The sequence below is a fragment of the Xiphophorus couchianus genome, chromosome 7, assembly GCF_001444195.1.
Source record: "Xiphophorus couchianus chromosome 7, X_couchianus-1.0, whole genome shotgun sequence".
Taxonomy (NCBI): Eukaryota; Metazoa; Chordata; class Actinopteri; order Cyprinodontiformes; family Poeciliidae; genus Xiphophorus; species Xiphophorus couchianus.
In genome coordinates this window covers 22,025,137-22,050,815 of record NC_040234.1, presented here as the reverse complement: position 1 = coordinate 22,050,815, position 25,679 = coordinate 22,025,137, and the positions used below count along the sequence as shown (strand labels likewise).

Here is a 25,679-nt window from a genome sequence, read left to right as displayed (position 1 = left end):
TTCAGTAAATGTTAACTTTATATAACACACTGTCTTCTATTAGTAAACACAGACGCTTATGTAATGAATATATTTTGCATGATCAAATTATCAACCCCTAAATTCAGTGTATCTGAACCACTCTTTCAGCCACTCTCACTTATCGACTCATGCACTGATTTCTCTTTCCAATTCTACCAGTCACTTCACGTCCATTTACATAATGTCAGATGAGAAAAATTTATCAGACAGATTGTAATTTATATCTCCACTCTGTGCTCTGGTCGGCTTCAATACTTCACTTAGATCCCTCACATTTACATTTTATTCTGTGATTATAGCCTCTTCTCCCCTCAGCTGGCTGAAAGTAAATACAGGACTCCCCTATCTCCCACTAAACTACATTCGATGGGACCACTGGGATAGACATGAATATTCGCTGTAGTGCATATCTAAGTGCTACAAAATATTAAGTGGAACCTTTTATAGACTGCTGGGCTGTGTACTACACTGTACTGTACTAAAAACGCCAGAAGACTGATCTGATTAAAATATCGGATTTTGGTTTTGGCGACTTAACAGAATGCCACATGACATTTTTCAAAGCAAATTTGTCCAGCACAAGCACTGTTGGCACTAATCGCCTTCTTAAGAGAAAAGTCAAAACTAATGGCCATGTAAGTATTCAAGCCCATAGCAGGTTTACCCTTTTTGCTCCAGTTAGAAAGTTAGGAAAATATGTTTTAAGGTTTTTTATTGGGATTTTATATGATATTCCAACTCTTATAATGCTATGAAAAGAAAACCCTTAAAGATTTTTTTGTTTTGCTTTTTTTAACTTGGAATATTTCAGATCATCAAACAATATTTATGTTAAGCAAAGACCACCTAAATGAATAAAAATACATTATTTCTATTAAATACAACACTAGCCTGACCCTTGAATAAGTTATTGCTCTTTTGTTATATTATTTATAATCTGTAATCCACCAAATATTTTGGCTAAATTCAGTAGCCAACTTATCCAAAATATGGCTAGAGAGCAGTCAAGACAACAGTGTTGCTCTCAACCAGGCCTGACTTAATTTCTCTCTAGGGTCCATAAAGTATTTTTATATTTAACTGATTACTTTTAGATCTCTAAATGAAGTAGGTTAAAAAGATGTTCTAAGGAAGTTCCAAAAATTGAAGGAACTTCTAAATTTTTGGAATCATAATCAACCAATCTGGAAAAGATTGCAAAGTCATTTAAAGTCAGACTAATTCAACAAGACTAATTCAGCAAAAATGGCATTAATAACGGTTTTGAGACAAAAACCACTATTGAGCACCTGTCTCACTTACCAGAAAAACATCTTGATTATCCCAAAAACATTTGTTAAAATCTTCTGACTCAGGTGCAGCAGAACTTCTTATAAACTAACACAGCATAATAGAGAAAGAACATTTTATCATCCTTGCATCAACAGTAGTAAGATGTGTTGGAAACGTGTATTATACACATATAAGGGTGCAGACTTCTTCTGACTAATATAAAAACTTAAAAAAATAAATAGACAAAGAGTCTTTGTCATTTCACATTCTATAAAAGTGAAAATCTAAATTGTTTGATGTTTCTTTGATTATCCCCATAAACAAGTGTTAAAATAAATTATTTTCTTTGTGAAACTCATCTAATGCTACTTTGTGTTGGCCTACGTTGTTTGTGGTTTGGAGGTAATAAAATGTTACAAAGGTCAAGGTGTGATATTTTCACACCCTGGTTATTACTTCTACTGCGGCTCACAGAATATCAGCGAGCAGAAAACGAAACTCACTTGGAGGAGCTCACGAAACACCCCACTCACTTCCTGTCTGTCTCCATACAGCTGCAGATGTTTAACACAAGCAAGTGAAAAATTTACCTATGTTGTTGCTTAAAAGTAAACTTTTGACATCCTTGGTGAGATGTTTTTGTTTGTTTTTTTCATGCAGACAACTAATAAAAGAACAAAACATGTTTTGTGAAGCAGACGCCTACAACAGCAGCTGCTGGTCAATGTCGGATCGTGGAAAGCAGGTTTAGATCTCCAGCCTGCTGGAAGTGGTTACAGGAAAAGTCGGCTGCCTTTTTTAGATGTCTTCACTTCCACATGTCATCCACCGCTGTCGGTAGACTTCCCCTTCGGTGGTAATTGAATATTGGGGGAAAAAAATTTGTCAGTTGAATCACCATGAAGCTTACAATCATTGCTTTTTAATTGCTTTCTCAGTGGAAGATGGTTTGATTCGGGGCCCTGGCATCTGTAAGAAGAGTTCAGTGCTGCACGGACGAAGAGTGTTTGGATGTTGTTTTATTTGCTTGCTTTGGAGCGGCTCTGGGCATAAAAACACCCGCCCCTCTATCACACTGGAAGAAGAGGGGAAGAAAACCCCCATCTCTCAAAAACAGATACATTATAAAAGTTATGCTTTGCCACAAACTGCTGTCCCTAGCCTTCTGTTTCTCCAAGTCTGGTTAAAACACGTGTTGGCTCTGCATAACATTCAACAGACATTTATAGGAAATAAATTAGGGGATGAATGCAAACCATATGGCATACAGGGGCTTATTTGTAAAGTTCCTGCATCAAAGCTTTTTCCAGATCACACCATATTAGCTATGTTTTTAATTTAGTTTGTTAATGTTATTACTGGCTGAATCATGATAAACTGCATTGTTATTCCTTAAAACTAAACTGGCTACATTGCTTTGATAGACTTAGCTTTTTTTTTGTTAAAGGTAGAAAATATCTCAAATATATTTAGCCCTTTAACTCTTACGTTAAGAGTTTGAAACAGGCAGGAACAGCTGAGTGTTACTACTAGCCGTCAGCTCGGTGGAAGCCGAGAGCAGAGAGGGGGATATTGCAGAGCAGCTGACAGTTAAAAAAATAAAGTATGCCTTTATTTCTTACTACATTCAACTTAGAGCCTTTAAAATCACACAATAAAAAATGAAAATTTTTCCATAAAAGCCCTGGTACTTGCCATCTAGAATATGGGAAAACCAAAAAAGCTTTAAAAATAAAGCAACTTAACAGGTTATAATTTAAATAACACATAACTTGTATTGAAAGCCACTATAATAAATCAATATTTATGAAGAATTTTATTAAGTGGAGTCACTCATTAAAACTTTTTATTTAGAGTCTTAAATTGTTGAAAAGATGTAGCAGAGATCGGTGACACTGAACCAAGCTCATATCTAAGCAACATTTGAATTTTATTTTGACTTCTATGGGTCTCAACCGTTTGTTTACTGAGAAAAACACACATTTGTTGTACATTACCACTGACTAGTCATTTTTGGTCCTGCAGCTTGATCACATTAAGAACTTTTTAAACCACGCTACATTTCACTGTAACTTTTTTGACCCCCCCAAAATTACGCTTAAGAAATTTCCTTGTTTCCACCCCAATAATGAGATGGGATTTACTCCCTTGGCGACAGGCCCAACAGTCTGCCAACACCCAGGTGGTTTCCCCTTCTCTGCTGTTGATCTTGGGCTTGTGTTGCACACACGCTTAGAAAACCTGCCAGTGTCAGACGTGGAGAGCCTGGTTTCCTTTTTGGTTGAGGCTAACAATTTCTGCAACATCTCAGGCATGCACTTTTTCAGAGCAATTGAAGGCTACAGCGGTGGCACAGAACTTCTTGTTCCGTGTCACAGTGCAGCCGCCATGGTGTGCAGTCAACTCTTCCCAACACTACTTGCCTGATGGCGCTCAGAGTCCTGCTGAGTGCCATCAGGCAGATTTTCTCAGGACAGACAGAAACATGCTTCCAAGAAACAAAAAGCACAGGATTCCTGCTGAGGGAAAATGCATCAAATCATCTGACCTAAGGCTATAACTAGCTGATGTGGTGTGTGAAAAGTTATTGACACTCATATTAAAGATGTGTGAAATGAATTAATCATTTATTGTAGGAGCATAAGACTGAAAAAATTAAGCTAAATAAAACATTTGATTTGCAGGGGCAAAAAGCCATATTGAAGAAAATTTTCAATTTTTCTAAAAAGACAGTTTTCTATAACATTTAATAAAGCATATAAGAGATGAATTGTGAGACATTCTGATTGTACTTTCTTCATATGGAGGACTACAACTGACACAAGTAAGAATAAATACAGATAAATTTTCAAATGAGTAAGCATTATTAACTGACTTTTTTATTTGCAATAATTTTCATAATTTTGGCGTTGGCCAAAATGTGGATGATGGGGTCTTTCCATGAAGTAAGTGAATACTTGAGAAGTCACATACGCCTTATAGAGGCATGGGTTGAAAGGGTATAAAAGGCCAGGAAGAACAAGAAGAGACGTTCTTAGTCCGTGGTGCTGAAGACGAGTCAACAAGAGGACGCAGATAGAAGACCAGCAGAGGACCACACCCTGGAGCCACGGGGAAGTTGAGCCTCTGCACCGCCAGAAGGGACAAGACCCCTCGACCCTCAGCCCTGGTTCCTGATTCGACTGCCTACTCTGCCTCAACCCAAAGATCTCAAAGTTGCAGCAACGGACTGTTAAGGAAAAATGATTATTTTTAGTGCTTAATACAGTTAATACAGTACGACATGTGTAAAAGGTATATTCAGCACTCTTATTTGGAACAGTTTTCTGTTGAGCATTTGGGATTGAGCAGATGAGCAGGCATTCAGACAAACAGGGGCCAAAATGCAGATCACTCAATGGAGTCTCCCTGCTGTGAGGCCGGGCCATAGGAGGCCATAAAATTAGCATTCCCGGCAGGGCAGAGAGACTTTAGTTTTCACAGGTATCTGTGAGATTGTATCTCAGGTTGTTCTGTACTCAGAATGACCGTGGGAGCCACGGGGGGGTCAGAGCGCAGCGGTTTGCTTCTTTGTCTCGCTAGAAGACAGATGGCCCTTTGATCTTTGCGTAGATCAGGGGGAGTTCCAAGTTTCTCTGAGTGCTTAAGGGAGTTTCCAGTTGGTCAACAGGAGGAACGCATTGAGTGCATAAATTAAATAGAAAAAACACCCCCTTAGGATAAGATTACGTGTCAGGAGAAAAAATGCAGAGAGCGGCCACCATTTTGCCTTTTTGCATCGGCTCTCTCCAAAGACGCGTCTTTGCTTTTTGTTTGTCTTTGTTTTGTGTTTGTCTGTCTTCCCCTTGTCTGTCTTTATTTTTATGAGAAAAATGCATATCTCTGTTCCTCTGCAGCTTTGTTGTTGATTGCTTTGTATGAGATTAAACTCTGTGATCTGTGACGTCAACGCGCTTTGTTGTTGTTTCACTTTAGCAGCACGCCGCCACTCGCTGAGGATCCGGGACATTAAGGAGGAAAGAGCCAAACGTTTTGTCCAAAGTTAACATTAAATTATCCTCTTTTTTAATAGGACTTGGAGGAAAGACAAAGGTCACCGAGTGACAAAGATCTGAGTGTTCGGAAGATAACAGCCAGTTCTGCTTTGCTTCTATTCTAAAGAGGATTTTTCCATACAAAGACAAGGACCTGACCAAGGACATTGGAACCTTCTGTTGCTGAGATCATTATCCATCTGGGTATGAGTTGAACTGCCCCCCAAAGCCTCTTTCAGTAAATTAGTGACACATATTAGGGAAAGAAGTTAGGAAATTATTAAGGTGATTATATTCGAATTGATTTTTACTTTTATTTTTGTAATCGTTGATAATTAAACTGTCTGTCATTTACCCCTGCTAAACGCTTGCTTAATAAAGATGCATCAAAAATTCTAATAAGGATTGTGGACATTGAAATTAATTGAGTCAGTTGTCATTTAATGATTCTTCTAGTTAATGAAAAATCAATGTACATCTTTCTAGGAATGTGGTGGCTTCAGAAATTCCTTTAGTGTTGGTAAAATAATGACCTTGGGGCTCATGCTGAGCACTAAAAATAGACTGCTCTGTAACAAGTGCTTGTTGTTAATAGAGGGAGAGCTACCGTTAACAGGACAGGTTATTGAAGCTAAGCGGTTGTGAGGGCTACTCAACTGACTGCTTCTTAACTGAAAAACGTCGTAGCTCTTGGATCGTAGGTAGTTAAAGTCTAGTTGAGTCTCCCTCGACACCAGCTTGAATAGATTATCTCTACTAGACTTGCTTCAGGGTAATACTCGAAGGTTTAGAGGTTTCCCGGACCCATTAGACGGAGAGTTGGTCAGTAGTCAGTCCCTGGATGATGTGAGGTTTAGGGCGGGGCTGGCTATTGCGTAACGACAAATTTGGCGCCCAACGTGGGGCAGTTCCGAATGAAAGTAAGAGGGCCCTATGTTCTAAGTGTGTAAAAACAGGTGTTCAATCCTGAATAGCTCACTTAGTGTGATAACTGTTAGAATAATTATCTAAGTTCATTTACTTGTGAGTTTATTTGAAAGGTTATGTTTTCATATTATTATTTTGTGTGTAGTTTAGTTGACTTCTTTTCTTCTGTGAAATACTATTAACCATTTGTAGGATGTTTGCCTGGAGGCTAGAGACTTTGACATTCCTGTGGTATCAGCTTCCATCTGTAATTGATTAGTTGTGGTCAGTTGCATGCCCTTGTAAGGGCATGTCCACAGGCGGTGCCAGAATGTAAAGACGGTTGGTCAATTCTCTGTGTGAAGAAGCCCAACCTCCTTTTTCTATACAATAAAGAGAAATGCAGAGAAAGATCTAGCAGAGTTGATCCAAGACAGTGTTTTACAGCGATTTGTCGCGTCTCGGATCTTCCCTCACTTTCTGCAGAAAAGACAATTGCCTTGGTCTGAATCTTTGCTAGATAGGAATAAAAATAAACCTATCAATAACTCTAAGGAAGTAGAGTTAGTGGTGACTAGGCTGTCAGTCACAACCCTTGCCGCAACTGTATGGCGTACAGTTGAGGGAAAGCTTTTACTGAGGATACTTGACCAGATCCAGACAGTGAATCCAATAGCCAAAGCAGCCTGGACCCATCGCTACTCAATAACGTTACGAGAGGCTTTGGGGACAGGCAACTCGAGGACAAAGACGGATATGAATGCCAGAGAAGAGGCATACTCATTTGTCAAACAGATGCAAGCAACTCCATAAAGTAATGGCTCCAGCCGTGGATGGAGTGGAATGCAAGGACAGTCCGATCCCTCCACGTCCCTACTGCAGAGGACTCCAGTGATGTTGCTGCAGCTCGGGGAAGGATTCGACTCCTGGACAAAAGTGAATCAACCATCACTTCACTGACAAAGAAGCGAACCTACGAGTATCAATGGATGCTATGATAAGAAACAAAGGCATCTACTATTGCTCCAGATTCTACGGCGGTGTTCATTTGGGTGTTGTTTCAAGCCCAGTAGAGGTCAGCAAGAGGAGCCAGGTCCAAGTATGGCTGGAGTGTTTGGCTGACCTGCTTGAGAACTGGACGGACACTAAAATAAAAACCATCTGCAGCCCCTCTGCTGCTCTGACAAGTATGACAGCATAGTCAAGACAGCGACCCTGGCCACTGGGATAGATAGGATCCTGGTGAACCCAGAGGCCAGAAGGACCAACCACTACCACAAATGTGTTGAAGTGCTGAAGCGGCTTGCTGCCTACAAGAAGGGCAAAGAGAAAGAACAAGCACCAAGACTGGGAATGGACGAGGATGATTCAGAAACGAACGAGCCCCCTACCCAGTGCCCTAGCAGGTCGGGAACACCCAAGGGACGGCGTGTGCCGTCGGACATGGACATCATCGTAGATCTAACTGTAAACCCATCGCAGGACCAAGAAAGTTCCCCAAGAACATCCGCGGAGGAAGCCGAGAAAGCACTCCGTATAATCCTGGGGCAGCAGTTGAAAGAAGCTGCCGAGGATTAGTCCGCTCAGCGGACCCAACAATCCAGGTTCCACCCAACAGTCCACAGTACAGCAAAAAGCAGCCAGCTCCCTCAGGACACCAGGCTGAGAGCAGCTCAGACGACGAAAGAAACAACTCGGACGAGAAAAGGTGGGGGTGGGGGTCCAGAAAAAAGACCCAGAAATCAAGTGCCCGAAAGATGGCCCGAGAACTGGCACCACTACCACCGGGAACCATCGGCATCACGTTGCAGACCAGACATAAAGTTCATCGGTTCATTGGGGAGCCATGGGACATCAAAGGTGATGGACTGATAGTGTTTACCAACAATAAATACAAGATCCACAACGGTAAGTTTCAAGCAGACCTCAAGTTTAAAGCCGGACAGGGTTACCAACAAGATACAAAGTTGCTGGCCGCTGTTGCTGGCCACTCCATCAACAGCGGAGTGGCCAGCAGGGAAGTAGTTGTGATAAACGGCTACAATCTCACCTACGGCGCGGTAATCCTGGTCCCAGTTGAAGCCTACAAGAAAGGTGAGGATCTCTAGGACTACCGAAAGAAGAATTGGCAAGGGCTTGAACGGGGACTTGTGGCCGCCAACAACGAAGGCATGAGACGAGTGAGTGTACCCTTGTACACTCACTTCTGGCTGAAGTCACCAGATTTGCCAGGGAGCACAGCCCAGTCCGTTGCAGAAAATGGAGTGGTGACTATGGCTAAGAACAACAGTCACCTCTACGTGTTCAGGGAGATGGTGGTAGTGGTCGACCCCCTCCAGCACCGGCTCCAGACACTGCAAGGGGTGCGAATGGCAGCCAAAATAGAGGAACAACGCCGTATCAACCACTCACCCCCAGAAACCAAAAAATACCCTTTGGTGATCCAGCTAAGCGAACCTTCAAGTATATATATATATATATATATATATATATAGTACAGACCAAAAGTTTGTACACACATTTTAATTCAATGAGTTTCCTTTATTTTCATGACTATTGACATTGTAGATTCACACTGAAGGCATCAAAACTATGAATAACACATGTGGAAATATGCACTAAACAAAAAAGTGTAAAACAACTGAAAATACCCCTTATATTCTAGTTTCTTCAAAGTAGCAACCTGTGTAAACTGTTATTACTGCTTTGCACACACTCTGCATTTTCTTGATGAGCTTCAAGAGGTAGTCACCTGAAATGGTTTTCACTTCATAGGTGTGCCCTGTCAGGTTAATAAGTGGGATTTCTTGCCTTATAAATAATCATGAAAATAAAGAAAACCCATTGAATTAGAAAGGTGTGTCCAAACTTTTGGTCTGTACTATATACAGTATATATATATATATAGCACTGATAGAGTAGTAGTGATGGTACATCCTGATTAGATATATGGGTCAGGTGTTGTGTAGACATTCCTCACCCTGACGTTACACTTCAAACAACAACAAAAAGGGCCATTTTGCTGCTGTTTCAGTTTCATTGTAAGAAAATAACTAAACATTGTGGCTAGAGTATCTAACTTTTAGTCAAAGGTTAAGAGTAAAATATTGGATGTGTCATTACTCTAGAACTAAAATGACTTAACCAAAAAGATTTGGTTCCTATATATGAAAGTAAAATGACAAGATGTTATAAACAAGCAATATTCATAGCAACATTCCTGACAGACCATTTTACCTAATTCAAAAGGAGTTTCTGACTCTGCTGCTGCCTCCTGCCTCTCAAACATTCTGAGCTGTTCAGAGGGGAGCACAGGGACAGGGAAGGAGCAAACGCATGCTTTAGTAGAGCTACATATATATCATATCATAATTGATATTGTGATAGTATCTGTAAATTCATAGTAACTAAGCTTGTCTTTTCGCTAGCAGCAGCTTCAACTACTGACTGTGAATCAAAACAATGAGCTGTTGATTGAAATTTCATATTTCTGCTGCACAGCAAGTTTCCAGTACAAAAGTTTTGGGATCTTTATTTGAAAAGGTAAAAGCAAAAGAGTTAATTGAAAGTATTTTGCCAAAATGGCAGACCAACAGGACAAACTAAATAGTATTGGTAAACCCTTATGTGGCTACATGTGGTACCTAGGCAGCTGATTAGTGCAGCAAATTAGCTGAAGAACGGACCAACACTTTGATGTTTCTGAGTGAGTGCAACTCACATTTCTATCACAACTGAATACTAACCATGCCAGGTGGCATAACTTAAAGTCATGTTTTAAATTTAGGAAGTTGCTAAAGTAGCTTTGTCCCCATGTGGATATGCAGTCACACAGAACAAAGACATACATACTTTTTTTTTTTTTACTAGTTTTCATGTTTTTATTAATTTATGATTATATTGGAGCCCTGAAATGAGATTTTGCTCAATTTGTACATTGTAAATGTGCAGTGTAATGGATGCCTGTCAAGTCTCCCGTTATGGCCGGGAAACTACCATATTTTACCCCTCTTTCCTGCCGTGCTCCCATATTAGCATTTTCCCTTAAATTTTCCATATTATAGTAATGACATTCCTATGATAACTCTATTTGTCAACCTAAATACTAGCTTGCATTGCTTGTATTGTCATTAGGATCTTTTATTGGTAATAGTAGCACCACAACAACATGTAGCGTAGAATTACCCCCCCCCCCCCCCACGTGGATATGATGTTACTTTTTAGATCCATGATTCAACTCCAGAGACAAATCAAAAACAGCGAAATCTCGTTTTCTCGTAAATTAGGTCGTTTCAGACATATACCAAGCTATATCTATAAATCAAAATTATAATTTTCAAACAAATCTGAATAAAATGATCTTACATGTATTTAAGGAAAAAGTTAAATGGCGTAAAGTTTCTGTAGGAATAGTTTGTGCTTTTGTTTGAGTATTAAGTCATGTTATTTATTTTTATTTAAAAATTGCATGTAAATATCATAACATGAAATTCAGAGTCACATCATATTTTGTTATTTGTACTTTTTTCATTTTCTAACATTTAGTTAGACCCTTAGCACATAAACCCTCAAGAATCTGGAATAAATACAACTTAATATTTCTTCTATACAACTTACAATTTTAAAATAATCATTTCTAAAATTGCTGCCTGTTTGATGCTTTTCTTTAATTTTCCTCTTAGTTTATTTTGGAGGACAAGTTTGGTTGTCTCACTTGCAGAAAACGTATTTGTCGTATTTCATCATGTTGAATGACTCGCTGTTGAAATATTTATATATATTGTGATCTATAGCAACATACAAATTACAACAGCCTTTTGTATCATCTATCTCCCCTGTATGTCCAAATGTATTTCCATTGTTTCCTTAAAAATAAACAGTTATTGGATGTTTTAAAACAAGAGTCTTGAATTTTTTTTTGTCCTCACTTCCTAACAAACGACAACATTTTAATTCTTGCTTCTGTCCCTCAAGACTGAAAATACAATTTCATGATCACCTCACTGCAAGAACCTTGTTTAATAATTTCCAATTATGCAGTCAAGCACCTAGTCCACAGCATGAGTTCCATCGTGCTGCCTGAACAGCAGCTGGCTCACTGGTGTGCGTGTGCTCAGTCACCTTGATATCATCAATGAGCATGTTTCCTCCATCTTTTGCAGGGTACAACACCAGGACCAGTGCTGCTTCATTAATAATACAGGAAGGAATTGTCCAACAGAGAGTTTACTCTCTGTCTCTGGCTCAAGCCTTTTCTCTCCAATTTGTTACGCAGTTTACCCAAACACAGAACATGGGCGCGTTAAAGCTCCTGCGTGTGATGCAGAGGGACGACTTGAACTTTATTGTGGGAGAAACATGCACACTTTGAAAAAGTAAAATATATATACAGTGCTGCTTGAAAGTTTGTGAACCACCTGAACATGGTCACTATTTTCTAAAGAAAAATTATAATAATCATGTGAAATGAACATCCAAATCTCAAATTGTAAAGCAAACCTTCCAAATAAGGGAAACAAAGAACAAAGGATACATGTTTTCATTATTTATTCAACAAAAGTATTTTATCTGTCAAAAAAATGAAAATCTGCCAAGTGCAAAAGTATGTGAACTCTTTCAGTTAGTACCTTGTAGCTCCTCCTTTTGCAGCCATTACTTCAACTAAACGTCTTCTGTAACCACAAACGAGTGTCTCACATCTGCTATTTGGGATTTCTGTCCACTCGTCCTTGCAGAACTCTGGCAGTTGAGTGAGGTTGGAGGGACATCTGGCATGTACTGTCCGTTTCAGATCTTGGCACAGCATTTCTATGGGATTAAGATCTGGACTTTGACTGGGCCAATCCAGAGTGTGAATCTCCTTTCTCTTAAGCCAATCTTTGGTACTTTTGCTGGAATGCTTTGGGTCATTGTCTTGTTGCATAATCCATTTCCATCCCAGCATCAACTCCCTGACTGATGGCAGGAGATTCTGGTCAAGAATTTGTTGATAGTCCTGGGAATTGATGGTTCCCTGGATTATATGGAGTCGTCCAGGTCCGGAGGCAGAAAAGCAGGCCCAGACTTTCACATTCCCACCACCATGCTTCACTGTTGGGAGGACGTTCTTTTCTTTAAATGCAGTGTTTACTTTTCTCCAAACATGGCGCCTGTGATTGTGGCCAAATAATTCAATTTTGCACTCATCCATCCAGAGAATGGACTTCCAGAAAGCCTCTGCTCTCTGGCAAAGTTTAAATGGGTGGCTTTGTTCTTTTTTGAAAGCAGAGGCTTCCTTCTAGCAACTCTCCCATTAATGCCATGTCTATTGATATTTTGCCTGATTGTAGACGCATGTACATTTATCCCAGATGCTGACAGAGAGGTCTACAACTCTCTGGAGGTGATGCGTGGGTTGGCCTTTACCTGCATTATTATTTTTCTGGTGCTTCTTTGTGTGAGTTTTGACGGCCGTCCACTTATGGGCAGAGTTGCGGTGATGCCTAGTGCCCTCCACTTGGAAATGATTTGTCTCACAGTGGATGGATGAAGCTGGAATCTTTTGGAGATGGTCTTATAGCTTTCCCCAGACTGATGGGCTGTTACTACCTTCTTTCTGATGTCCTCAGATGTCTCCTTTCCTCTCGGCATTGTTGATCTGGTCTTTATGCCTTGACACAACAGTGGTTTGGTTGGTTTCCTCTCCCATTTAACCTGTGCACCTCAAAACTTTTCCCAAGGATGTCTCATTTGATTGGTCTGCTTAGTTGATTGCTTGAGCACTCACATGTGTTTCACCTGAGTCTTTTACCGGATTGTCTTTACCAGTGCAGCTGTGGTTCATTTACTTTTGCAGATGCTCTGATTCCATGTTTCATTTAGTCTGCTTGCAATTCATACATTTCCCTCAAAACAAGCAAATGGAATCGATGAACATAAACCTGACATTTCATATACAAAAACTGGTAATGAGAAAATAAGAAAATCATGGTTAAAAATAAGAAAAATCTAAACTACTCAACTAGTTCACAAACTTTCAAGCAGCACTGTATATTAAACACTCTGAAGGTGTGTTTCAGAGTGGTTCACCTTTCACGAACTCGCTGCTTTGCGGATTTTTTGTGCAGATTTTTTTCACAGAGCATTGTATTCTGCGTGCTGATTGGCTAAACATTCTCCGTGCTTCTTCTCTACCTGTGTGCCAATAATGTTGCGGTATTTAAAAATACGTAATACAGCAAATTTCTAAAAATGTTTTTGCCCAGAAGAAAAAAAGAGCGACAACAACTACCGATAACTATGTTCTTCTTTCGAAAAAACACACCTTCATTATAGGCTCAAAAAAAGAAAAAAACACTAGAGAGCGGAGTCAGGCCGCAGCGTCACAGTCAGAGGAACAGTGATAGAATACCCAGACCAGATCCAAGTGACGCGAGTCACAATTTGTCCTATAGTACTTCGTATTGATGATTAAAATGATTATTTTGCTGTAGTTATTTGTAAGAAAGCTTTCTATTTGTTAAAAAAATGCTTAGGCCTGAAAACAGGCTTTGTTCTTTGGTTTCAATGTAGAGTATTTAATTATGCTGTATAATAATTGTAAAAAATAAAGGTTACTACTTCACAGATTTCGCCTATCACGGGTTCTTTTCAGAACGCAACCCCCGCGAAAAACGAAGGTTCACTGTATATCCATTTGCATTCACTGCCACAGAGAAGAATTGGAATTTTTGGATCTTTTAATTGTAGAAAAGTGGAATAAAATCTAGCCAAATATAATGTGTACAATTTATTTAACCAATTTGTACAATTAAATTAGAATATTATTGAGAAGTTTATATATGTCGATAACTCAGTTCACTAAGTGAAACACATTATATAAATTAATTACAGATTGATGTTTTCAAGTCTTTATTTCTGTTAAGATGATTTTCATCACAATGGAAACACAACACTTAATTTAGAATATTATAGACCAATTAAAGCAAAATGTGTACCTAATGACAAGTATGTTTAATAACCACTTACATGTTATTTTCAAAAGGTACTTTTAATTTGACCAACGAGCCTTCTCGGAATGCATTTTTACAGACTATGACTGTGTTAAAACCAGAAATATAAAATCATAAGTTAAATTCCTAGAGTAAATGGACTTTAGTCAAACTAACTCGATTCACACTAATGAGTGATGCAATTTTGCTTTCGTCCAACTGGTATATGAAGTGACTGAAGTAGTAACAAGTCCTTTAAATCTATTCTAAGACAACTACATATTTTTTCCAGGAAACCAGAGGTAAGACATGCCCACGTTCAGCAACAGGGATAAGTTCAGCTGGCTAGCAGAATTAGCTAGTTTAGCTTTGCTGCTAAGCTAGCTAAAGCTGGATACTAAGTTAAAATCTTGCCCCAACAAAAAACTTTATATCCCAAAATTCATATAACTGTTCTTTACTTATTATCTCTTACTAAGTTTATTAATTTATGCTGCAACACTTAAACATATTAGCCTTACTACTGTTTTCACCAACAGTGATGCTGTTGAGTGACAGCACCACTCAACAAAATAAGCTAACTTTACTAAACCAATAACTTCAATTTATTCTAATAAAAATGGAATTTAACCAAAACTCAACATTGCATTATAAAAATACCATCTTTAATAGGTAATATTTAAAATCATCTTGAATCCCTTTTTATACTGTTAGCGGTTAAAATTAAGTGGCTAACTATAATCTTGTTAATTCATAAACTGATACATGCCTGTCATTCATTCAATTAAAATTCATCAAATTAATGTGGTATGACATGTAGATGTAGTTGTTATTCATCACTTTAAGAAAGCGTAAAAAAACCCCAAAAAACGCTTAAAACAAACCTTCCATTCTCAAACTAAATATTAAGCTAAAGCCAAAGTAACTGCTCTGAAGAGGGTGACAGGCGACGTGCATGTTTAAAATGAGCTCATCTCTCTGGAATCATTAGTTTGGGGCTGCGAGCAGAATATTTTCCACCACAGCAACAGTTTCAAATCACAATGCAATAATATTCTCTGGTCTAATCTGAAATGATGTCGAGAGGTAGGAGAGTTGCAAGTGGTTTGATGTGGCAAAGGAACACTGGATGTTAGTGGATTGTCCCACATTGCTCATGTGTTCATGGATTACTTAATTTGCCATCTGTGTTGGCATTCTGCTTTGTTAATGGTGAGTCCTTACCTTGCACAAGGAATAAATTATATTTCTCCATCTTTGAAATGAACTCTTTCTCTGGCACATAAACATTCTACCATTCCTTCCTTTGGATAAATGTTTCTCAATTGTTTTTTGTCATGCCAGCCAGGGATGATAATTTTTTTCATGCTCCCCAGTGCCCTTCCTTCCTCTGAAGTACAATACTACTGCAAATCTGATCACATTTATTAATTTATTTGTACAAATCACTGGCTCCAGCCTTCCTGATTATCAAAACAGTTGTTTTATTGTTTTAAATCCCAAAAGATTTTCAAAGTTCAGTTTATTAGCTCAATCAGTAACATTTTATCAAGACTATGAAGTCTGAAAGATAAAAAATGCAAATGATTCGCTGCTTTTTATTCAGATAATGTTTTTAGACTTAACACAGTAAAACTTTTTAAAACTGTAATCAGTGATCACTTGTCTGCTTCTTCAACTTATTGTTTTTCGAAAAGTATATAGTTTAACATTTATTGTGCAAAATTTGCAACAATAATGCTTATATTTCAGCTTATCAAAAGAGATGAAAAGTGACTAACATTTGGCATCAACAGTAAGTAGGTAGGATTCGTCTATGTTCTGGCCTTTTTCTGCAAGCTACAGTTACTTGGGTCAGACTAAAGGTTTTTTTTACTTGTTTGATTTAAATATGAGATAAGTTGTGCAAGAATAAAGTTGTAATTTTATCCAAATCAAATTTTATTTGTATAGCACATTTCAGCAGCAAGGCATTTCAAAGTGCTTTACATCATTACAAACACAGAAACACAATGCAAGATAGAATCAACAATCAAAACACAGCATTAAGTAAAGTTCCATCAATAAATTTGTAATTGATTACATTTCAAATACAATTCTAAACAGGTGGGTTTTTAGTCGAGATTTAAAAGAAGTCAGTGTTTCAGCTGTTTTACAGTTTTCTGGAAGTTTGTTCCAAATTTGTGGTGCATAGATGCTGAAAGCTGCTGCTCCTCATTTGGTTCTGGTTCTGGGGATGCAGAGCAGACCAGAACCAGAAGACCTGAGTGGTCTTTTATGATAACTCTACATCACACTGCGCTAAAATAAGGCATTCTGAGCATTTGTGAAGTTATAGTTGGTATTGTCTTTTGAAATAAGGAAATCTTTTGACACCTCAGAATCAAATTGTCTGCTGAAATGATTGTATAAATCAACAATTGTTTATTTCAAAGCAAGAAATAAACCATCTTTTTTTCCAAGATGGCAGCGCCCAAAATGGCTGCGGCTGCATGGGCTCTCGACAACTTGCGAGTATTTGAGCAAAATACGCCGCCTGAAACGCTACAAACTTTGCATCCACTCAGTAAGTTAGCATATGATCGCCAGCGTCTGCTGGAATTATGATCATCAAGTGATTTAGGACTCATAAATACGACAACTCTGGAGTGTTTACGTGATCTCGGAGTGCTAAGGAGGCAAGACCCAGCGGCCCACGATGCAGCGGACTCGCCTAGCAGCACTAGCCGGAGGAGGAGAAAGCGAAGGCGGTGCGACCGGCAGCGGAAGCTTGGCTGTCGAAGTTGACTAACAGCTAAGCTAAACGCTAACCCCCACAGATCGCCGCTTCCGTCCATCTTCCTCTCCAACGTCCGCTCTCTGGACAACAAAATAGACCATCTGCAACTAGAACTGTCTTCAAAGAGAGAGCTGAGGAACTGCTGCGCTCTCATTCTGATGGAGACATGGCTCAACTCGACCATACCGGACAACGTTGTTAGCCTGGAGGGGCTCGCTACATTCCGTGCAGACAGGAGCAGCGCTCTCAGCGGTAAAACCCGAGGAGGGGGGCTGTGTATTTACATCAACAACAACTGGTGTAAAAATGCCATGACTGTCGCCAGTTACTGCTCCCCGGACATCGAGCTTCTGACTGTTAACTGCAGACCATTCTACCTGCCCAGGGAGTTTACTGTGGTTAGCATCACTGCCGTGTATGTGCCCCCCAGTGCTAACACTAAAGAGGCTATGAGTGTTCTCTACCGGACCATCAGTGAGTTGCAATCCTCACACACAGAGGGCGTTTTCATCATTGCTGGGGATTTTAACCAGGCCAACATGAAGACTGTTCTCCCTCACTTCAACCAATATGTGGATTTTCCAACCGAGGGAGTGAATACTCTAGACTTGGCCTACACCAACATCAAAGAAGCATTCAGAGCAGCCCCCCCCCACCCCCACCTTGGCTCTTCAGACCACCTATCTGTTATGCTAATTCCTGCATACAACCCCCTGCTGATCAGAACAAAACCTACAGTGAAGCAGGTGAGAATGTGGACTGAGGGAGCCATGGAGGCACTTCAGGACTGTTTTGAGTGCTCTGACTGGGAGATGTTCAAGGCAGCAGCCACTTACAACGACCAGATCAACATCGATGAGTACGCCATGACTGTGTCAGCCTACATCAACAAATGCACAGAGGACGTCAGCATCACTAAGAACATTATCACCCGGGCCAACCAAAAACCCTGGATGACTAAGGAGGTACGGGAAATGCTAAAAGCACGGAACTCAGCCTTCAAGTCTGGCGACAAGGAGGCACTGAGGACAGCGAGAGCCAACTTGAACCGTGCTATCAGGTTAGCAAAGCGAACCCACAGTCGAAAAATACAGGAGTTCTTCCACGACACCAGCAACACCAGAAGTATGTGGCAAGGCATAAAGGCGATCCCCCCCAGTGGGTGAAATTGATGCTGACTTTCTAAATGGACTCAATAACTTCTTTGGGAGGTTCGAGGCACTGAACAGTACTCCGGCAAAGAAAACTGTTCCCCACCAGGAAGAGGAGGCACTCTGCCTGGACACAGCAGATGTGTTGAAGACTCTGAAAAGAGTCAACCCACGGAAGGCCCCAGGCCCCGACAACATACCTGGGCGAGTGTTCAGGGAATGCGCAGGTCAGCTGGCTGGTGTCCTAACAGACATTTTTAACACCTCACTGGACCAAGCCACAGTGCCAGCCTGTCTCAAAACTGCCTCCATCATTCCGGTGCCAAAGAAACCTCAAGTCAGCTCTTTCAACAATTACCGGCCTGTGGCACTGACTCCCGTCATGATGAAGTGCTTTGAAAGGCTGGTAAAAGAACACATCGTCTCCACACTCCTCTCCACATTCGACCTGTTCCAGTTTGCCTACCGCCGAAACCACTCTACTGAGGACGCCATCTCCTCCGCCCTACACCTGAGCCTGGCTCACCTGGAGGAGAAGAACACTCATGTGTGGATGTTGTTCCTGGACTTCAGCTCAGCATTCAACACAATCATCCCACAGCATCTGGCAGGAAAACTGGGACACCTGGGCTTCAGCACCCCCCTGCGCAACTGGCTGCTAGACTTCAGTCAGTCTGGATCGGACAACACACCTCCGATGTCATCATCCTCAGCACAGGCTCCCCTCAGGGCTGCGTCCTGAGCCCTCTGCTGTTCACTCTGATGACACACGACTGCGTCCCCAGGTTCGCCACCAACCACATCGTGAAGTTCGCGGACGACACAACGGTGGTGGGCCTCATCAGAGACGACAACGACCTGGACTACAGAGAGGAGGTGGAGCAGCTGGTGGACTGGTGCAGAGACAACAGCCTGATCCTGAACATTGACAAGACGAAGGAGATGATCGTCGACTTCAGGAAGAACCGGCCCAGCCACGCTCCACTGCTCATCAACAGCTCGGCTGTGGAGGTGGTCAGCAGCACCAAATTCCTGGGGGTGCACATCACTAACGACCTGACCTGGACTGTGAACACCACGTCTCTGGTCAAGAGGGCACAGAAACATTTGTATTTCCTGCGGAGGATGAGAAGAACACACCTGCCCCCGCCCATCCTCAAGACGTTCTACAGAAGCACCATAGAGAGCATTCTGACCAGCTGCCTCTCTGTGTGGTGTGGACGCTGCAGCGCCTCCGACTGGAAGAACGTGAGGAGAGTGGTGCGGACAGCGGAGAGGATCATCGGGGCCCCCCTTCCCTCCATTCAGGACATTTCATCCCAGCGCTGCATGTCCCGAGGCCGAAACATCGTCAGTGACCCCTCACACCCCCACCATGGACTGTTCTCCCTGCTGCCCTCTGGAAAGAGGTTCCGCAGCATCCGGTGCAGGTCCACCAGGCTCCGAAACAGTTTTTTCCCACTTGCCATCAGACTGCTGAACTCTTAACTGGACTGCACTTAAAATCTGGTCTCCACTTTATACCTTGCACATGTACAGAGCTAAGTAACTTCCTTTTTACTGTCAGTCCTGCACTTTATATTTTATATTTATATTTATATTCATATTTTATACTGTATTTTATTTTTATTCTGGAGTAACCTCACAACATTGAAAGCTCAAAACATTGTCCTGAGCCGTATGCAACGAAATTTCGTTCTGTATACACCCTGTGCATGCAAAATGACAATAAAGTCAGTCTAAGTCTAAGTCTAAGTCTATGGAGAGCCATATCAGCTAAAGTTAAATAAATAAATGAATAAATAAACACATGATGAACTGGCTTATTTATTTAATTAATGTCCCTGGTAAGGTCACCAAAGGCACCAGAGAAAGTGCAGCCCAAAGAAACATTATGATTAATACACCCATTAGAAACAGTGTTCCTTCATCCGTATGTGGGTCACCGGGGCCAAGCCTGGAAGTGGAGCATGTTAGTGAGCGCCTGGTGGCCAGGTTTTAACCTATGCAGTCCAGTTGGGCACAGTCTGAAGGGAAGAGGTGGCCTACTAGTGGGGGACAGATTCTGACTGACCTTTTGAGCATTTGTAAGGGGTACTGGAGAGTGTCTCTCCTGGGGATTTCCTTGTTCTGCTGGGAGATTTCAAGCCCCCCCTAAGCCCTCCCAAGAGGTGTTTTGTTGGACTTCTGTGCTCATCATTAATTGTCCATAACGTACACCATGTTCAGGCATAAGGATATCCATATGTGCTGTTGGTACCAGGACACCCTATGCTGCAGTTCGATTATCAACTTTGTTGTCATCTCATCGGATCTGCAGACACATGTCTTGGACAAGTGGGTGAAGAGATGCAGAGCTGTCCACTGACCACTACCTGGTGGTGAGTTGGCTCTGGTGGTGGGGGAGGATACCAGTCAGACCTGGCAGGCCCATAGATATTATGAGGGTCTGCTGGGAACATCTGATAGATTCTCCCGTGAGATGTAGTTTTAACTCCCACCTCTGGGAAAACTTTAAACATGTTCTAGGGGAAATTGTTGAGGCGACTCATCAGAGCTATGGCCTCAAAGTTGTCGGTACCTTGCAGTTGGACAACCCTCAAATCTACTGGTGGACCCCTTCATTGAGGGATGGTGTCAGGCTGAAGGAGTCCTACCGGGTCTTTTTGGTCTGTGGGACCCCAGAAGCAGCTGATGAGACTCGCCTGGAGCTCCTTAAGGCTCTGAATGTTGTAGAGTTGTGAGAGAAAGATCTGTTGGATAGTCAAACCTCAGATACTGGAAGAGCAGAGTGGTTTTTGTCCTGGTCGTGGAACCCTGGACCAGTGCTACACCCTTAGCAGGGTCTTGCAGGGTGCATGTGAGTTCACCCAACCAGTCTACATGTGTTTTGTGGACTTGCAGAAGGCGTTGGTGAGCCTGTTGAGGGTGCTCTGGGAGTATGGGGTACCGGGCCCTTTGATACAGGCTGGTAGGTCCCTGTAGAACTGGTATCAGAGTCTGGTTGGTTCAATACTTGTATAGACAGAATTTGTAGGTGTAGGCCTGATGTTGAGGGGATCCATTTTGCTGGCTTTAGGATCGCATTTCTGATTGTTGTAGATGATGTGATTCTACTGGCTTCATCGGGTCATGATCGAAAGCTGTCACTGGAGCAGTTTGCAGCCAGGCTGAGTATTAGTGCCTCCAAATCCAAGACTATGGTCTTCAGCTGAAAAAGGGAAGAGTGCCTTCTCTGTGTCAGGGAGGATGTCCTGCCCCAAGAGGAGGAGTTTAAGTATCTCTCTTTCTTCTTCACAAATAAAGGAAAATTGGAGTGGGAGATCGACAGGCGGATTGGCACAGTGTCTGCAGTGAAGTGGGTTCTGTACCGGTCTGTCGTGGTGAAGAGAGAGCAGAGTCAAAAAGTGAAGCTCTTAATCCAGTTGATCTACTTTCCTACCCACATCTATGGTCATGAACTTTGGGTCATGACCGAAAGAACAAGATTGCGATACAAGCGGCCGATATTAGTTTTCTCCATAGAGAGTAAGGTGAGAGATCTCACCCTATCTCTCACCCTTAGAGATAGAGTGAGAAGTTCAGTCATCCAAGAGGGACTCAGAGTAGAGCCACTGCTCCTTCACCTTGAGAGGAGCCGGTTAAGGTGGCTCGGGCATCCATTTAGGAGGATGCCTCCTGTACTCCTCCCTGGTGAGACGTTCCGGGTACGACCCGCAGGGAGAAAACCCAGGGAAGGGCCCAGGACATAGAGGGACTAGGTTTTTCGGCTGGCCTGAGAAAGCCTCGGGATTCCCCTGGAGGAGCTGGCCCAGCTGGCTGGGGACTGCCTTACTTAGGCTGCTACCCCCACGACCCGATTCTGGCTAAGAATAAGAAGATGGATGGATGGATGGATGGTTTCTTGGCACTTAAGATTAGAATATTACATCAGCAGCGAAAGATATGTTTAATACCTGCTTCAAGGTTATTTTCAAAAAGTACTTTTAATCTAACATACAAGGTTCTTTGGAACTCATTTTAATTTATTCAATATGACAATACTATGAAATCTTGTTTTATTTTGTTTTTGTCAGAAGTATGACATGTTGGCGATGCACATTAATTAATATTCCTATTGTGTATTTTTTCAGATGTTTGTAAACTGTCACAGCAAACCATCCTGCAGACACCGAGAGTCTGTCTCAGTGACTTCCTTCATGGACTCAGTGGGTTCACAACTTCAGGATGTCCTGAGACCTTCACCTTTCTGGAGCAGGGAACACATGGACCGAATGCACTGAGGACACATTAATTTAAAAACTTTTCTCCACCAGCCTGGTGGAGAAACTTTTTTTCTTTTGATCACAAACCCCACCAGTACAAGCAAATTATATGAAATATGATTTATTCTTAACTCTATGAAAACCGATTTACTGACAATAAGATTACCATACTCATAATTTAACATAACAAAGCATGAATACCTTAGCAGAGGTGTAGTGCAATAAGTTCACTTGAAGTAATTACTAACAGCAGACTTTAACTACACAACCCGAACATTCTTGCAATCATTTTCTATGTTAAGCATTTCCACATTTTGGCTACAACTCCCGCAGGTAGTATTTACTGAAGATGTGTCTAGTCATTTTTAAAGGGTATCAATAGCTGTTTTCCTATTGTTTTATTTGTTTTCTCTTAGTTATTATGTTTTCTCTTGAAATTAACAATTATTCTTATTACTAAAATATCTCAAAAAGTGTTCATTATTAATTCCATGGGCCGTCGTCATTCCTGTGTCATTCTAGTGTTTTTCTGACTGGCTGCTAGCTGATGGTTGGCTTTCCCCTTCCGGAATCACTCACTTCATACTTTGCTAATTTCCACCCCTGGTTTCAGTAAAAGTTAAGTTGGCAGAGGTTTTTACCATGCAAACTACAACATGGTGAGTTGGTTTAAGAAAAGAGGCTTTGTTTGAGCACAACAGCATTTATTTTTTCTCTGATGTTTGGCCCAACTCTTCTCTGGATTCTATACCTACTGGATGACAAACATGTTTTAACCCAAAATTCACCAGACATAGACCTGCAGTTTTTGTTAAAGTTTTAGAAGTTTTTTAATTGAAGGAAACTGATTTTGTTACCTATATGTATTGTCAATTTGTCCTAAAAATACCAACATTTTCACTTAATTTTATATTTTGGTCCGTTTGATTATGTAATTTTTAAATATTAAATTATAAGTTTATCAGTTACTCAGTACTTGAATAGACTTTTTACCAAATACTTTTTTACTCTTACTTGAGTAATTTCTTGGACATCTACTTTTAGCTTTTACTTGAGTAAAAATATGTTGAAGCACACAATTTGGAGGTTATTGAAGAAAACATTATATTATTTCATATTAAAATTATTTAAAATATTGAATATGACTTAAAATTTTAATAGAGGATAGAGTGTCTCATGTAATAACATGAACTACCACTTTTTTGTGTCAGTTGGTCACAAGGCAAGGCATTTATTTACATTTGTTTGTCAGGAGTGTTTGGTTCGGAAATTTGTTGACGGTCCCTGAGCTAACCTCCAAGTGCTTGAGGAGGGAGCGGTAGAGAACAGGCCGAAATTAGTGTTCATAAATCAGATCAACCCTGACCTAAATGCTTGCTCTGCGGAGCGCGAATATCCAATATCCAACTTGGAAACAACTTCAGTGTGGTTGGTCACACAATAAAAACACCGCAATAAAGTTTGTTTTGGTCTGTGGCCTTTAAAGATGGCACCGAGCGATCACACCAGACGTAAACGTCATAAGCAATGACGTTGGTTTCAAAGCTCTGAGGTATCAACGCATGCTCGATCTGGTCTCCAGATTATGCCCCGCCTCTTCCGTGACAATTCTCATACAGACAAATACGAGCCTCTCACACATACAAATACAAGTCTCATCCCCATTCATTCATTGATTGTCATTCATTCAGCCTAGTGTTAGTTCAGACTGTGATGGACCGAGTTAAAAACAGGAGTCGTCACAGGACATATTAGAAAAATAGGGTTTTTATTTTAACCCAAAAATTATAAATGACAAAAGATAAACTGAGCTCATAAAAGAGGTCAAAGAAACAAAACTGAACTCAGGCAAAAAATGTAAACAAACTGGCTGCACAAACAAACATAACTGACCTAACAAAGAAATGACACACAGGGGTTATATACTGGCTGATCAGACCAATTGAGACACAATAGGGTAACTAAACAGAATACAATTACAAATAACACAAAACAAATAACAGTACAGCTAAGTTTGAGTAAACTAAAGACCCAAAAATGAAAATCAAAAATATTAAACTTTAAATACTAATATTTACTTAAATACAAAACTTATCTAAACAAAGAAACTACAATTCCCCCTGCCAGCAGGAACGAGTGGTGCAGTCCAATCAGCATTTAAGCCAGCTGAGCCCTGGCCCCCATCCTTTGTTTGGCAACTCCAAGGCAGGTAAGTACCGGTGGGAAAACAAACAGAATTAATCTTAAGCAAACAAAATTAACTTTAAGTTGATATAAATACATATGCTAACTAAATGTGCGCACTAACAAATAGAACTAATGCATTCAAATCAACTAATAAATGTTTTTATTGAAACTAAAGTGTTGTTGTGTTTGAAAAAATAAACTGTGCATAAAAAAAAGAGTTACCGACATCAGAGTGTGGCCATGGATTTGGCCATCACACAGACACAAATACATTTTCGACCTATCATTCAGAATAATATGTCTGTATGCCTTGTGTGTATGCAAGGATGTCTTTTGTGCAAGATAATGTGCTTATGCAATTTTAGTCTTTTGTGTGTGTGTGTGTGAAATAGAAAAATTGTATGTGTGTGTGTGATTGTGTATATGCACAATCTTAGTCTGTACCCAGCTAGCATTGAATGTTCAGAGGACGTTCGCTGAATGTTGTCTTCAACGTCCACCGACTACACTTTCCAAATGTCAAAATGAAACGCCATTAGACGTCCGGAGGACTTTCAGTTGAACATCTGCCAGATGTTCGTGTGGAAATTTTCTGGACTTATAATTAACCAGCATTAGACTTTCAGCAGACTTTCAGTTGAATGTCCGCTGAAAGTTTGCTGACAACTTTCAGCGGACATTAGCAGTAGGTGAAAATAAAATGCTATATATGGTTCTGCTAGGTCAGTGGAAATGCTAATATAGCAGCAATTTCATTGAAATGCAAGGTTTACATGTGGAACAGTTGCCTTCCATTACCAAGACATATTAATACAATGTTGTAATAAATTGTAGAAGAAAAGCCAAGCTGGGCCCATACTTACTGTTTTCATGTTTTTTGGTTTAGGACTTCTAATTTTTCTGTGGTGGAGGCTGGAAGGCTCATCCAGGGAGTTCATCTCTTCAGCAGAACAAGGGACTGTTAAGTTGGGTCAGAACAGCTCGCAGCATCCTTGGAAAACCCCAAGGCCGTCTCCTTCACTTTGTCAAGGCTTTGAAGATGTTACACTGAATGCTAAAGTCTGCAAAGAATGATAAAAAAAACTCAGTAATGT

General features: G+C 40.7%; 1 long non-coding RNA gene across 1 annotated transcript; it reads right to left on the bottom strand.

Annotated features, from left to right (window-relative positions):
* Window positions 1–5,164: 5,164 nt before the first annotated feature.
* On the bottom strand, window positions 5,165–23,378 carry LOC114147860 (uncharacterized). The gene is made up of 3 exons (XR_003596149.1): window positions 23,368–23,378; window positions 18,751–18,758; window positions 5,165–5,367 (listed from the first exon to the last, which is right to left on the bottom strand). It is a non-coding gene; the product is annotated as an uncharacterized LOC114147860 (long non-coding RNA).
* Window positions 23,379–25,679: the final 2,301 nt, after the last annotated feature.